Genomic DNA, 14974 nt, shown 5'->3' with positions numbered 1-14974 from the left:
TGAGATCTTTCTGCTTGTACCCAAGTTGGCGCATTACACGGCGAGGGTTGTGCATAACAAATCCTTTTGGATGAAATAACGGTCTGTTGTAAAATGAAACATTGTCACGCCTTTGCAATTAAACTCCTCTGGCATTCCTATATGGGTCAAACACAGCATCTTGGACAGCCACCGAGTCCAAAGCCAATCTCATTGCACATAACTGTTTCTTGTTATTGGGCCTCAGGGTATTGTTGAAGAAGTATTTCTGACCTAGAGGCATATTCTGTCTATATTCAGTGAAAGCACTCAATCCTTTATACCGTATGAACAATTTTGGGAAGTGTTCATAAGCCCACACCTATGCCAATGAAATGTATAAGAAAATAAATAATTGGAAACTAACAAATTTAATGAAAACGATTACCAAATAAGTAGTTTAGTATACCTGAATTACAGTGAAATTCCCATTAAATTGACGGGCGTTCGCCTTAGAAGCTCCACGCATTTCTGCCAAAAAATGTGCCAAGAAAGCAGTGCCCCATGAATAATGAACCTTTTCCAACGGATTCAAGTATTGTAGGTTGTTCATATGCACCCTGTTACCATTAGCGTCAGGGAATATAGCGGTTCCCAAGATGACAACATATAAGCAGCGGCAGTTTGCTGAACTTGTTCAGGATTCAGTTCCTTGTTCTTCGTATTCCCAAACAATTCAATAAGTTTGAAGAATGTGATAGTCTTTGTCTGGGAACGGTTTTTCTTGTACATATTTGCCAAAGTGGTTTCCTTGTCCCATCCAAACAACTTTTTAGTCAGCTCATAGATCTTGTCCCATCCTATGTCCTTAGACTCATCTCCTACCTTAACGGCTTTCCCAAGAACCTGAAGACCTATTATCCTTTGGACATTTTCAGGGATAATGGTCATCTCGCCAAAAGGAAAATGCATGGTATCAGTTTCACCAAAAAACCTCTCAAAAAAACAGTTCGTCGTGACGGTATCATTTCCCACATAATTTTTTATCGCGGGATACAACCCAGATGCTTTGACTACTGCTTTAATAGCGTCACACTCAAGCTTCAAAGGACATACATCCGATTGTTGATGGCGGCTAACACGGAAGGCTTTCTTGTGGTCCTATAAAAACACACCAAACTTAATTAAATTCACTCGATCACAGATAAAGAATATAATAAGAAGATGCAAACGTCTTACATAAGTTTGATAGATCCAACGAGCCCAACAGTGTTTGTAAGCAAATAAGAGTTGCGGGTTTATCGGTTCACCCCAATATTTGACATCATCGCGGTCTGGAATCATGTCATATTTATCAGGAAGGTGGGTTGGGGGTGCTTTTTCAGTGAATGCTCTATTCCGGCAGTGTACGTTAGATTTTCGACAATGCCGGAACCAATTGTCGGCACGCTAATGTATATAACTAAAAAGCCGGAACATTGTTTATTGCACTCAGAATTTTGACACTGAATTCCGGCATACAATAATATAGAGTATATATAAGATCTACGCCGGTACCAGATACCGGCATGGAATTATGTAAACATAGAATGCCGGAAATGTAATTTATTTCAAATGTAATCCTTGTCGATGGAAAAAAAATGTACTTAGCATGTGCATCAAGACTTTAAACCCCTAGGCGACCCTAGTGGACGAGTTATAGTCTCGTGAGGGTTTACATAGAGATCTACCCACAAAACCTTATGAAATACCTAACCAAATGCCCTAAAAACCTAAGCAAACACCACTAAACTATCAATCTTCTTAAGAAGAATCCGTCTCTGATTCACCCAGTTGGTGGTACTCCATGACTTTGGTTACAATATGGTTGACGTTGGCTTCAAACATGAATGCTTCCCCCCTTTTCTTGTAAGTAACGCTTTTTCACGGCTTCATGCTACAAAAACAACACACAAACTTTGTTTGTTACATAAAATTTGCAAACGAGTAGATTATGTCGAATTAATCATAAAGATACTTACGAGTTGTTGAGGGGACAATGTATTGCGGGTAGCGTGATTGATCTGGTGTTTCATTTTTAGATACTCAACCACCGCATTTAGAATGATGTCGTGTCATTCCTCGATTTGTTTGGCAGTTCTTCCTTTCGGGTTACCGTAATCGTGAATAAATTTGTTAAAAATATTCAACCACATGGAATCCCGCGTGCTGTTATCTATAATTGAAGGACAAGTTTCGGCGTACCATGCTTGGGTGATTGCTAAATCTTCCTCCGAGTCGAACGATGCCATTTTTTGTATATGGGATTAGGTTCTATACTAAGCTATTTATAGATAATTATTCTAGGGTTTAGGGTTTCTAAGTTAAGAGGCTCAAGGACATATATAAGAACACACCAGTTTAGGACTTTTGGGTCCAAGTATTAGCGTATTTTATATAGAGAAAAACCTCAACGACTATTTTTTTTTGAAAATCACCAAAACCGGCATTGTAGTAATTGTGACATAAGATGCCGTCACCAAGTACCGGTACAGTGTTGCCATAAGCTAATCATGCTGGTACAAGGGAATTTCTTTACAGAGATTGGGCCAAATATGCAACCCATTACCGGCATGGTTTTACAACAATAATCAATGTCGTTACAGGGAACCGACATTGGATCTATAATAGCGACTACGCCGGCGTTTGTAACAATAAAAAAAACGGCTAGTTTTTTTGAAAAATAAGACCGTTGGTGATTCATTTCTATATAATACTCCCCATTCCTTGGGAAAAATCTACACAAACCACCCACCAAATAAAAAAAATCCTTCTCTCAAGAAAGCAAGCACGGTTAAAGCTTCACAAGGGATGAGAGATTCATCATCTAGCTCTATTTGCAAAGTAAGTAGATTAAACATTACTAACAATATAATCTTCACTACTATGACGCATAACTAATATAATCTTCTCTTACAGAGTCATCATTGCAAGTGTCAAATTTGCAAGTCACCTTCTCATCTAGCCATGGACTGTCCTTTTATTTATTCAAAGTGTAGAAGCTCTGATGGGACACGCCGGTTTTGGATTGCAAAAACTGATGATGCTGAAATGGAAGAATGTTTCTAAGGTGTTTGAATCACCCAAAGTGCGATGAGTTTCAATGGTTTGACAAAGCTGTTGAACTAGCAGAGTCAAGAGAAAACCACAAGGGCCAATGCAAGCCTATCGATGGGTGCGATGGGTGTTATATGAAGGGAAAGGAATATTTTGAAAGAGAAGAAGAACCAATGAAGATGATCCTTGACACCCCATCCCGGACGATGTCTTCGAACAGATTCGGGAAACGCTCAAAGGTTCTGCAATTGTTGAAAAGGGATGGAAATAGATAATCTTTAACTAAATTTAATTCATTCTATGTTTTTTAGCATGTTTTAATTTAAAGTTTCAAATCCAATGTAATAGACTACTTGGGAATGAAATAAAAGAGTGTTTGAAATGGATTTATACTCAAAACTAGCAGAGTACCGGCATAGAAGCAACCAAGCTTACAGTGCCGGTTTTCTGTCAACTATGAAAATTTGGAAAAAATCATAAAACTGACATAGATGTTAGAAAAACGACTATGCCATTACCTTTCAATTTCTATACAGGAACATGAAATTTTTAATCTTCTAGTTCCGTTATGGTTTTATAAAACATTTCATTGCCGGTACGAGGAACCGGCAATGAACTGTAATTTTCGTGCATGCCGGAACGAGTACCAGCGTTGTTGAACCTAAGCTTTTCCAAGCCGGCAGAAGGCGTAAATAAATCTTGCAAAAATAACATTTCACTAGAAATCTAAACATGTTCAACATAAAGCAATCACTAGAAATCTAAACATGTTCAACATAAACCAAACAACTAGATTCTGCTTAAATGCTCTTAATCCAGGTAACATAAACTAAAAGCAAGCCAAACAACTAAAGAGTTAACCATGAGGTACAAACGAAAACAAGTTCGGAATTGTTCAAGACGTAACAACCACCATCCAGAAAAAGAAACACAACTAAATAGTTAATCACTTGGTCTTTTGCTTCTTTTGTGTCGGTTTCTTCTTAATTTCCCCGAACAAATCTCTTGCACTAGGTTCGGTTTCTTCAATTTTATCAAGCTTCTCCACGACTTCCTTCACTTCTTCATTGGATAGCCCCTCTCCTTCATCGTACTTGCAACATAACTGCTTCCTCGACTTGCCAAGCCGACACCGCTAGTTTCATACATACAACACATAATTAGTATATATATGCTAATATAAGATTATGTGTACATTAAACGACTAAGTAATTAACAATTCTTACTAGAAATCCAACGGTCTTATTAAGTTGGGCCATCGTAGGTGGTGCCTGTGCGGGAGTTGGAATGGGAGGGTGTTTCCGGGGTGGAACTTGGACGTCATCCGGGCGCACGAAAAAAGGATGTGACAATTGCAGGTAATCTTCCATGTTGTCGGCATCAAACTCATCACCGTTTTCCGCAAGCTCCCACTTATCCCACTGACTAATATCTACCAAACGACGTGGTTCCCTATCCCTCCAATCTGTTGGATCCGGTTTTGGATTATACTCTACATGCAACCGATTAGGAGTTGAAAAGCACCGAGAAAGGTCAAGAACAAAACATTGAAAAGAGTCCTTCTTGATATGTGATAATTTCTTATATCCAAGTTGGCGCATCACACGTGTAGGATTGTCCATAACGTATCCTTTTGGGTGGAACAACGGCCCATGGTAGAATGCAACGTTACCAAACCTCAAAACTTGGTGGTTTCCTCTAACCTCTTTGTAAGGGTCGAACACAACATCTTTGGTACTCATCGCGTCCAAAGCCAATATCATATCGATCAGTCGACCCATGTTACCGGGCTTCAGAGTATTGTTGAACTCGTATCTCTTAGCTATAGGCGTATCGGGTTCGGGAAGGTCTTTGATTTTCAAGGAGGTCCAATCCTTGAACAAGGTTGGGAAGTGTTCATAAGCCCACACCTATTCCAAGGTGAATCAATAAGTTTTGTTTCTAAGTTCACGATAAGGGTACATATGAACAATATACATAATAACATAAGTTTAAAAATAAAATTATCTGCAGTAGAGTGAAATTTCCGACAAATTGGTTGATTTTAGCCTTAGAGGCCCTTCTCATCTTTGTCCTCAAATATACCATTACCGTGGTCCCCCAAGAATACCCATAGACATCTTCCAACAGATCCAAGTACTGAAGGTAGTTCGCACTAACTCTGTTGCCATTAGTGTCAGGGAATACCCTAGTTCCCAAGATGTATAACAGGTATGCAGCGGCAATATAACGAATTTGTTTAGGGTCCCATTCATCCTCCAAACTTCTTTGCTTTGTGTTTTCAAACTTCTTCTTAAACAGCGTCAACTTGATTGTCTTTGTCTTACCAGACGTGGATTCATAAAAGCTCTCCACATAAGTTTTGTAGTTCCAACCAAACAGCTTGTTAGTCAAAGCGTGCAACTTCGACCATTCTAGGTCCAGAGACTCAACTCCTTCTGCAATTGATTTGCCGATAACACTCAAGCCTAGAATGTTATGAGCATCTTCAGGGATGAAGGTCATCTCCCCAAAAGGGAAGTGCATGGTATCGGTTTCACCATGATACCTTTCGACGAAGCAATTGACAGTCACGGAATCAGGCTTCCCATAATTTTCAACCAAAGAATATAGACCAGAATCCAATACTATTTGTTGGACCTCTTCACATTCCTCGGAAAATTTCCAACAATCCGCGGCTTGGTTTCGGCAAACACGCACAGCCTTCTTATGATCCTACAATTAGGAGACAATACAATTAAGATATTTTACATAAATACACAACAATACATATGCACAAGATAAAAAATGCTTACATAGGTTTGATAGATAGTACGAGCCCATGAGTGCTTGTATCCAAATAGTGTTTTCGATTCCGGAGCTTCACCCCAAATTCTACCACGTTCAAGGTCATGTATCATGTCATTAATATGAGGAAGGTGGGAACCTTTAACTTTCACTTTGCCTTTTCCCTTCTTGCCATTGCCTTGTGTTGGTTGTTGACTTGGCCCACCAACTTCGTTTTGGCTTGCTAATTGACTTGGAGGAACCACATTATCTTCATCCTCACTTTCCTCTTCATATTGATCATCTTGATCATCGTGCTCATGGATTACAACTCGACTACGGTCACCACCACTCTCCCAAATTATCCCTCTTGTCTCAGCCCCCAAACGTTTTTTGCGACCTTCATCTTTCCCTCGAGGAGGGAGAGATTGACGAGTATCAAGACCGTCCTTCCTTCTTCTCTTAGTGACCGCATCTTTAGTTTTTCTTTTGCTAGCTTTCTTGGGTTTTGACCTATATCATAAGCAAACGAAATGAATGTGAGACAACTCACTTTCAGTTTTTGTACCGGCACTGACTTACTTAAACTAACCACGCCGGTTAAATGTTCCGGCAGTGAACATTGACTATCGAGAATTCCGGTAGTCATATGTAATTCTCCTGGATATCAAAAGATTACTACCGGCAGTCTCGAAATAAATCAATTCCATGCCGTAACTAATTACTGGCAAACAAATCAACCTAAAATATGTGCCGGTATAGGTGACAAATTCTTAAGTTTTCATGTATGTTTTAAGTCCACTACTGGCATGCTCGAATTATTACAAAAGAATGTCGGTACCCAAAACCGGCATATAATGCAACCCAGAATCTGTGCCGGTACTGGTGACAAATTCATAAACTCTCCTGTATGTTTTAAGTCCACTACCGGCATACACGAATTATTATTAAAGACTTCTGGTACTAAAAACTGGCATATACTTCGACCCAAATTCTATGTCGGTAGGAAAAATTCAGTTTCAGGTGAATCTGGGTTGGAAACAGCATTGCATTCATCCAAGATTAAATGCCGGAAAACAAAACCGGCACTGTATTCATACATATTTCAGTTCCGGTACTCACTAAAACTCAACTGTTTCAGTTAGGGTTCGCGATTCTAACCTAAACCCATTGCTATAAATCGATTTAAACACTCATAAAGTAGTTTAAAATCACTTACCTTCTCACAGAAGCCATGGTTGCGAGAGGTTGATTCTCCGAATCTTCTTCTTCTTGCTCTTGAGCAATCTTAGCAATTCTTTGTTCCTGTTTTTGTTGAGCAATCGATTTTGAGTTTGATTGGGCATTTGTTTTCTTTCGTGGAGGCATTGTTTATGATTGGGGTACGTTAATCGACGAAGAAATTTTTGAATCGACGAAGAATCGATGAAGAATGATGAAAAAAATTCAAAACCTAACCCTAAGAGTTCCGGTAGTGAATTGAGAGAATGGGGGATATGTTTTGGTTATCTGATTTTTTATGTTTTAGGAGAAAGGGTATAATGGTCTTTTCATAATGTTTTTTAATTAATCAAAGGGTATTTTAGTATTTTCATACCCAAAAATCACCCCTTAGCACACACCATGGGTTGGTGGAAGTAATCAATATCCCCCAATTACTTTTTTTATCCCCCAATTTCGCATTCTTTTAAATCACGGTCACACGAAAATCATTGCGAATATGATTTGTAAAATTACAGTTTTCTAAAAAAAATTATATCTTGTTATGCAGTTAAATATGATTTATAAAATGTTAGTGGTTTTCTACATCATTTTTCCCACTAACTAATATATTTATTGTCAGATGCCCAACTAAAACAATTAAAACATCGTATATATATAATCATTAGTTTGTTTTGTATGTATAAAAAAAATGAATCCAATATTAAAGATATTTAACAAATAAGCAACCAACCAAAACCCGAGTTACCTGAGCATGATCTCAAATGATAAATTAGCAGATGATTGATTTGGCCTTTTATTATTATTTTTGGGGACTTAGCATTTTGTTGAACCTCATTTTCTAGGGGCATGTGGAGTCATTTGTTCAGTATCTCTAAGTGCACTTCTTTTACGCTCTTTTTCGGATAGCTCCACCTTTAAGTTTCACAGAAACATTCCACATACCTACAATAACTCGAAATTATCTAATTAATTTGTTATGTTGCGTTCTAAATAATTTCATCACTTTAAGAATATGATTCATTAATTGTATTACCATCATAATTGACTGCACATTAGTGATGGCACATGAAGTTTGATAAATAATTTAAGCCAAATAGGTAAACTCTAAATATATCAAGCATTAAAATTTTCATAACCACCATCCCAAGAATCACAGGGCCTCTTCGATCCTGAGTCTCCATGCTTGATCTATACCATTTTGCTTTAGGTGGATGCTAACAATATTAATTGGTTACATGTCAAAAGGAAATCCATTCGCTGCGATTTAATCTCTTAGTCTCCACTCACGCCCTTTAATCTTTTTAGTCACATGCTCTGCAAAATCCATTCGCTGCGATTGTACACAACAGCAGAACACCATGTTAGCAAATTAAAAATACACAGTGAGCCCGTGTTCAATATGAAAACAGAATGAATAATAAGCCACCTAGAGTCCTAGACATAAAATACCTGATTTTTGTCCAGAAGATCTTTTACACCATGCAGATCCATTCCAATAATCTTTTCAGCTGTCTCACCGATGGCAATGAACACTGCTTTTCCCGTGTTATCTTCGACGGAAAAGTTCAACAATAACCTGTAATTGTATATATGCTCATCACAAACCATTTCTTCATCAAAGTAAGGAAGAAGTTTATCCCTCTTCTTGTCACAAACCATATTTTATGTTCTAAACCCAGATGCACTACTATGAATTTAGCACAAAGGTTTTACTCCGTACTCACGGCATACTTGACAAAATTACCTCATAGGGTTTTAAGACCAAACATGGCCTAATAAGTAAAGGTCAAGCGACTTCCCTTGGCAGCTGAACTCTGTATTTCTACTTGAAGTAAGCTAAATTACGCAAGTGGCGATAAGAGTCATCTTGAAATTTATTAGTTTTCCAACATAGTGAACATTATCGAAGTACAAATTCTAATCAAGTTCAGCTGGGAGCAGCATTCTCTTTCTGTAGCATGGAGAGTAAGGAACGAATGAATGCCAAATCTAATCTAGCGAATTTCCTCAACTTCACAAACTGCAAACATTTACTTACACGGCCAAACTAATTTAAGAATTTAAAAATATGTTAACTGATTTCTTAATTAGTGTAACGAATAGAATTAATATTTTTTAACATTGTTAGAAAAAACGGATTTGTTATACCAAATTTGCATGGACTATGTTTTGATCTCTAGACCTATTGCCCACTACTTGTTTTTTCATTTGAATAGATAAAACAATAGTCCCACATAGACTAAAATCTAAAGAGTTTTAGACTTAAATACCATAGAATTGGCTAAAAGGGCATGGCCCTTGGGTCATTAGACTTTTGTGTGAGGGGGGAAGGCCTAGACTAGGGAAAGGTTTCCTTTCCCGTACGCGCGGTGCTTCACACAGAAGCACGCACGCCGCCGCCGTCCGTCGGGCTCGGGTGTGGGTGTGGGTTCATTAGATCCTATCTTTTTGCTAAAACTTTTGGTACGTGTTTTACACACATGTAGAAGAATCTTCTTCTTTGTCTGCACATGTTTGTCTTGGCTTACTATGAGTAGTTGTATCCTGGAGGTGACTCGCCAACTGCTATAGCATCTCAGCGGAGTAGCAGGCGATATTGCCTTTAGGACAGTGTATCGTATACGTGCCTCTACATTTTCTGTGCATCTCCAGCAACATCGGTTTGAGCTAAGTATCTTCTTCTCAGTTACATTATTAGTTCTATTTCCAACAATCTAAAGGCAATATCCTCTTTACTATATTTTTTGTAACAACATGGGAAAGAGTACTGTAGACAAACCCCCAAAGTTTAGTCGAAAAGACTTTAAACGATGGCAGTCCAAAATGTTATTCTTCTTAAAAGACCAAAGGCTAGATGAAGTTGCCTTAGAAAGACCCTCAATAAGGCTTCATGACCGTGGCTATGAAGATAGACTGGATAGGTGGACTAGGAAGAATTACATGTGCAAAAACCACATTCTTAACTGTCTGGATGACTCCTTGTACGACTTTTATAATGCAAAAGAGAATTTTACTGCTTTTGATTTATGGGAAGCCCTAGAAGAAAAATATCTTGCAGAGGCTGCTGGAAGAAAGAAGTTCTTGGTAGCTAGGTTCCTGGAATATAAGATGACTGATGAAAAGCCTGTTGTAGAACAATTCGTCGAACTCCATCTACTCATCAACGAAATTCTTGCTGAAGGAATGCATATTGATGAATCTCTACAAGTATCTGCAGTAATTGAAAAGCTACCACCCTCATGGAACGAGTACAAGAGGAGGCTACGACACAAGAATCGCGAAATCACCATGGTGGAGCTAGGGAAAAAGATCCAGGTGGAGGAACTTCTGTGCTGCAAGGACAAAAGCCTGATGCTGAGCAAAGACATGTCCAACAAAGCTCATGTCCTGGACGATAATGCTGCGTCAAAGAAAAGGCTCGGATAATCCAGCAAAAATGGTAAACGTAACAAACAACGTAACTCCAAAGGTAACCATCTTAATCCAAAGGGTGGTGTCTCCGAAAACACCATCAAAGGAGACTGCTATAACTGTGGGAAAACTGGTCATATGGCCAAAGACTGTAGGGCACCTAAAAAGACCAAAAATGATCCTAAACAGGAAAATAAGGCAAACGTAGTAGATGATTCTGGATATTTTACTGGCATGGTGTCTGAAGTCAACCTTGTCTCTAATGTGACCAATGTGAGAGACTGGTGGCTTGATTCTGGAGCCACCAGGCATGTCTGTAAGTTCAGAAATGCTTTCTACTCCTATAACAAAGTAGGAGACGATGAGAAATTGTTTATGGGAAACTCTTCTACCTTGGTAGGAAAAGGCAAGGTTGAATTGAAGCTCACTTCAGGAAAAACTCTCGCATTGAATGACGTGTATCACGTACCGGACATATGCAAGAATCTTATCTCAGAAACCATCTTACTTGGGAAAGGTTTTAAATTTGTAGCTGAGTCTAACAAAGTTGTAATCTCTAAGGGTGGTGACTTCGTAGGAAAAGGATATGTCACTGAAAACATGATTAAGCTTAGTGTACTTTCTTGGAACTTGAATGACAATGCATCTTCTTCTGCTTATGTTTGTGAATCCTCACATGTTTGGCATGATAGACTAGGACATGTTAATTTCAAATCCATTGAAAGACTTGCTAAATTAGGATGCATTCCTAAAATAAACATTGACAGAGGTCATAAATGTGACATTTGTGTTGAATCTAAATACGCAAGAAAACCTTTCAACAAAAGGGTTGAACGTAGTACAACTCCCCTAGAATTGATCCACTCGGATTTGGGAGATTTGAAATCAACACCAACTAGAGGAGGTAAAAAATGGTACATCACTTTTATAGATGATCACTCAAGATATTGTCAGGTTTATCTTCTTAGAAGTAAAGATGAAGCCTTAGACGCTTTCAAATTATATAAACTTGAAGTAGAAAACCAAAGAGGTGTTACTATTAAAACTCTTAGGTCAGACCGAGGCGGTGAGTATGTGATACCTATAGGAGAATTCTGCAAACTTAATGGCATCATTCATGAAACTACTGCACCTTCTTCACCTGAGTCGAATGGAGTAGCTGAAAGGAAAAACCGAACACTCATAGATATGGTGAACGCTATGTTAGCTAGTTCAGGGCTACCTTCGAACCTGTGGGGGGAAGCAATTCTCTCTGCATGCTATATCTTGAACCGAGTTCCATTTAATAAATCCGACAAAACTCCATATGAGTTATGGAAAGGAAGACAACCGTCCTATGCATACTTTAAAGTGTGGGGGTGTTTGGCCAAGGTGGCCACTCCTCGTTCTAAGAAAACCAAAATAGGACCTAAAACCATAGATTGTGTTTTCCTAGGATATCCTGAGCACACTAGTGCTTATAGGTTCATGGTAATTGGTGAGAACACCATAATGGAATCCAGAGATGCAGTGTTTTTCGAACACATTTTCCCTTTAGGGTCTGGACCTCATAAAAGTGTCCGCGATGATCTCTCATATGTTCCTTCGACTAGTCAACCCCCGTCTCTAGATGTTGAAACCGAACCTAGAAGAAGTAAGAGTTTCAGAACCGAGAAAATTTTTGGTCCAGATTTTGTGACTCTTACGGTAGAGTCTGAACCCCAAACTTATAAGGAAGCTATGACCTCTCCGGAAGCTCCCTTCTTGGAAGAAGCTTCAAATAATGAGTGGGATTCCATTCAACAAAATGAAACTTGGGACCTTGTAGACTTACCTCCTGGTAGTAAAACCATAGGTTGCAAGTGGGTCTTCAAAAGGAAACTTAGAACAGATGGAACTATAGAAAAACACAAAGCTAGGTTGGTAGCTAAGGGGTATAGACAACAGGAAGGATTAGATTTCTTTGATACCTATTCACCGGTCACAAGAGTCACTTCTATCCGGATACTGATTGCTATTGCTTCTATTTTTGATTTGCATATACATCAGATGGATGTTAAAAATGTTTTTTTATATGGTGAATTGAATGAAGAAATTTATATGGACCAAACTGAAGGTTTTGTTGTGAAAGGTTATGAAGATAAAGTATGCAAACTGAAAAAATCTTTGTATGGTTTAAAACAAGCACCTAAACAGTGGCATGAAAAATTTAATCATGTAATGATATCTAATGGCTTCAAGGTTAATGAATCTGATAAATGTGTTTACATTAAATCTGTGGATGATTCTCATGTTATTGTGTGCCTATATGTTGATGATATGCTCATATTAGGTAGTAACCTTGATAGTATTAATACCACTAAAAGCATGCTTAACGAAAACTTTGACATGAAAGACTTAGGCCCTGCTGATGTGATCTTAGGGATGAAAATCAGAAAGATGTATGATGGATATAGCCTTAGTCAATCTCATTATGTTGAAACTGTTCTTAAGAGATTTAATCATGAAAATGCTAAACCTGCAACTACTCCTTATGATCCCAATTGTAAATTGAAAAAGAACAAGGGTGAGGGTATTTATCAGCTTGAGTATTCTCGTGTTATTGGCAGTCTTATGTATTTAATGAACTGTACAAGACCTGATATTTCCTACACTGTGAGTAGATTAAGCAGGTACACTTGCAACCCTGGGCAGGATCACTGGAATGCTCTCTACAGAGTTCTAAGGTACCTGAGAGGAACTTCAAACTATTGCTTAAGTTTTGGGAAGTATCCTGCTGTGCTAGAAGGGTACTGTGATGCTAAATGGATATCAGACTCAGATGAGTGCAAATCCACTAGTGGGTACATCTTCACACTTGGTGGTGCGTCTGTGTCATGGAAGTCTTCCAAACAGACATGTATTGCTCGATCCACCATGGAGTCTGAGTTTATAGCCTTGGAGAAAGCTGGGGAGGAAGCTGAATGGATACGAGGTTTCCTGGGAGGAATTCCAATCTGGCCCAAGACTGTGTCTTCGATCGCAATCCACTGTGACATTCAAGCTGCTATTGGATGCACAAACAAAAGTGTATACAACGGAAAATCTATACATCTTCAAAGAAGACACAAGACAGTGAAACAACTACTCTAATCAAGTGAACATTATCGAAGTACAAATTCTAATCAAGTTCAGCTGGGAGCAGCATTCTCTCTTTCTGTAGCATGGAGAGTAAGGAACGAATGAATGCCAAATCTAATCTAGCGAATTTCCTCAACTTCACAAACTGCAAACATTTACTTACACGGCCAAACTAATTTAAGAATTTAAAAATATGTTAACCGATTGCTTAATTAGTGTAATGAATAGAATTAATATTCTTTAACAACAGAAAAAAGCATTATCGAATAAAAGGAAAAACTGGGAATGCTCAGCCCGCCGAATGCACTTTCCCTGGATATGGAACTTGATCATTAAGAAACCTCCCGATCATTAAGAATCCAAATATAGTAGTGTTATTATACCCCTAGATTACTTGTATATCAGCTTAATTACCCTCAGATCAACTCCTTCGATCCATATTAATGCATGTTGTTCGTACCTGTGCAAATGTACATATCTATTAAACGAAAAATAAGTAACCGACGGAAAAAGACAATTCAGCTATGTAGTTTGACTAATACATAATTTTTATCATCTAATCGTTCCTCTTAAGAATGGGAATAATATTATGTATAAAGTGTGATCCAGTAATATTATCATTATGCAGCCCAATGGAAGTCCTTCTCTGCACTATGAAAAATTCTTCCCTTCATAATGAAACACTTTGGAGTGCCTGCCTCTTAATAAATTCCTTAAAATGATTTTTTTCTCTTTGAAGCAGATTAAAATAAATTATAAATAGTCTGCTAACCAACTAATGGAAAATCTTAACCAAAACCTTAATTTTCTAATATCATTTTTGATCACTTTTGAACTTTTCTGTAGCTGCTAAAACTAAAGTAGATGCTGAAGAAATAAGTGAGATTAAGGTATCCAGTGGTGCACGTACCTAATCCAGTGCTTTCTCATGTAACCAATACCTAGCTCTTTCTAGGGTCTCGAGTTTTACAGGTAACCCATAAAGAATTTACATAAACTCTAGAGTTTGTGAACTAAGCATTTTGGCCTCAATTATTTGGATCAACTTTAAAGTAAATAAGAAATTCTCAACAAACTCTTAGCAATCATATCCTATTTAATCTATTCTCTCAAAAAACTCATAGCAATCCTATTCCTATTTCATCTATTCGCTTAAAAAACAAATACTTCAGATATTTCAGCACTGAGTCCGCAAACAGTAATAAATAGAACTTTTTACTGACTGTAAACAACCAACTACGATAAAATCCCTAAGATATTAATAAGCGAAAAAAACGAACCGCGGATAGCCTATATTGCAGTAAAACTGATTATTGATCTTTCCATCACCATTGTTACCCCGACCTAAACGACTCGCCAAAAACTATTTAAAGGTTAAGAACATAACCATCATAATCTATCACCTGTAAAAATCATGAAT

Source organism: Papaver somniferum, chromosome 7, assembly GCF_003573695.1.
Source record: "Papaver somniferum cultivar HN1 chromosome 7, ASM357369v1, whole genome shotgun sequence".
NCBI classification, from domain to species: Eukaryota; Viridiplantae; Streptophyta; class Magnoliopsida; order Ranunculales; family Papaveraceae; genus Papaver; species Papaver somniferum.
The sequence above is the reverse complement of the archived record's forward strand: the minus strand, read 5'-3'. Positions refer to the sequence as shown.